Source organism: Austrofundulus limnaeus, unplaced genomic scaffold (genome assembly GCF_001266775.1).
Source record: "Austrofundulus limnaeus strain Quisiro unplaced genomic scaffold, Austrofundulus_limnaeus-1.0 Scaffold65, whole genome shotgun sequence".
Taxonomy (NCBI): domain Eukaryota; kingdom Metazoa; phylum Chordata; class Actinopteri; order Cyprinodontiformes; family Rivulidae; genus Austrofundulus; species Austrofundulus limnaeus.
Window position 1 is genome coordinate 1802477 of NW_013952467.1, and position 2044 is coordinate 1804520.

Genomic DNA, 2044 nt, shown 5'->3' on the forward strand with positions numbered 1-2044 from the left:
GAAAGAAAGAAAGAAAGAAAGAAAGAAAGAAAGAAAGAAAGAAAGAAAGAAAGAAAGAAAGAAAGAAAGAAAGAAAGAAAGAAAGGATTTCAGGATAATGTCCGCCTCCTCTGGGCTGCTGTAATAATCTGCTTTAACCAATAAATAAAGCTGTCACTCATCCTGAAATGGATTTGCGTGTGAACAGCTTCATAAAAGTCACAGAAGCTTTGAAGCATAAATTACTTTTCTGTGGTAAATACAGCAAGGAATGAAAACACATTATAATCTGGTTGTTTACATTTGTCACTGTAATTGAGTTTTTTGCATGAGTAGGTATCAACATGAATCTCTTCATTTGACTGTTATTGACTTATTGAAGTGGGTTCTTATAAAAGCCAAGCTCATGTGCCAACATTTGTAAAGAGTCAGGCAAACACCTATTGTAAAGGTTCCACATAGCTTTAGTGTATTCAGATTCACCATCACTGATTAGTTTGGGAGTTTTGACATTGAWCTCTGCCACACCTGTAAATAATTAACACTAATTGCTCTCCCAGCAGCTGCTGTTGATGCTCCTCATTGGTAACAACTAGGGGAACAAATATATGGTAGAGACAAACAGGTGAGTACTATAGGACAGAGATCACTCTCTTGTCCAAACCTTGGCTGAACCATCTGAAAAGTACTGGGTGCTGCTTTTCAGTCAACAATCATGGCTCCTGCACTCCTTTTGTGGTATGTAGTTTTGCACRTGGTATCTCTTTGACACTTTTAAAGGTCATCAAACTTTTTTTAATTTACTCTTTTCTCCTGCAGGATTTCTTGGATGTCTTTAATCTTGGACAGCAGTTTTGGATTTGCATTGGAGCGAGGTAAGCAGGTCTCTTCTCYTATGTTGTTGTGGTGTATAGGTTTTTAAACTCACTTGTACTTATTTACTTGAACAGATGGAAACTATAGAACTGCTTCTGCGTCACAAAACCTTCATGATTTTSATGACCAKTCTCTAAATTTTGATGAGGGTGAAGGACAGTCCTTAGGCAACAAGCGACATGGTTTTCTCTACTCGCGTTTTAATATGCCTCAAGCAGTGCTGCCATCTTACTTTGGCCTAACAAGTCAAAAGTTCTGGCCTCCATCAGCCCCGTTCCCAGCTGTAGACTCTTCACCTCAAYGTTCTCCATCCTCAAATGCCATAGTCTGGTCTGCTGGGACTATTGAAAAGGAGACTCCAATTTTCCAGTACCCATCTGTTGATGCACAATCAAGTTCTCCAGACATGTTTGTCCAGGAAAAAGAAATTTGGCAGCCATCCATCCAGTACATTCCAGTGAATACGAGACTTGCAGGTTCTACGACCGAGCAGTCTGGCCAAGGTAATGATGTGGGGCAACCATCAATCCAGTACCCACCAGTGAATAACAAACCTGCAGTTTCTACAAAAGGGCAGTCTGGCCAAGGTAATGATGTGGGGCAACCATCAATCCAGTACCCACCAGTGAATAACAAACCTGCAGTTTCTACAACAGAGCAGTCTGGCCAAGGTGATGTGGGCCAACCATCAATCCAGTACCCACCAGTGAATACCAGACCTGCAGGTTCTGCAACAGAGCGATTGGGCCAACCGTCAATCCAGTACCCGCCAGTGTATCGCAGACCTGCAGGTTCTACGACAGAGCAGTCTGGCCAAGGTAATGATGTGGGGCAACCATCAATCCAGTACCCACCAGTGAATAACAAACCTGCAGTTTCTACAACAGAGCAGTCTGGCCAAGGTGATGTGGGCCAACCATCAATCCAGTACCCACCAGTGAATACCAGACCTGCAGGTTCTGCAACAGAGCGATTGGGCCAACCATCAATCCAGTACCCGCCAGTGTATCGCAGACCTGCAGGTTCTACGACAGAGCAATCTGGCCAAGGTAATGATGTGGGGCAACCATCAATCCAGTACCCACCAGTGAATACCAGACCTGCAGTGTGGTACGTCCAAGGTAATGATGTGGGGCAACCATCAATCCAGTACACACCAGTGTATCGCAGACCTGCAGGTTCTACAACA